Here is a 274-nt window from a genome sequence, read left to right on the forward strand (position 1 = left end):
TGCATTTCAACACTCTATTGCGTTTGTACATATGTTTTTTCTGTATAATAATTCAGTTCAATAATGTGTTATCATTCGTTGCTATTTTCTTACATATTAGATGTATTGAATATGTAAGGTCATGTTAAATATCTGGTTTTAATACACCAATATTTGATTCTTTCACTTCCATTTTCTTCGTTTGAATGTATGCTTTCTTCTCTCCATTGCTTTGTTCAAATATATTGCATGACTCGCTGTGATATTTTATTTTGTTTTCAAATTCATTCAATAT

Source organism: Entamoeba nuttalli, assembly GCF_000257125.1.
Source record: "Entamoeba nuttalli P19 unplaced genomic scaffold asmbl_6464, whole genome shotgun sequence".
Classification (NCBI taxonomy): domain Eukaryota; phylum Evosea; order Mastigamoebida; family Endamoebidae; genus Entamoeba; species Entamoeba nuttalli.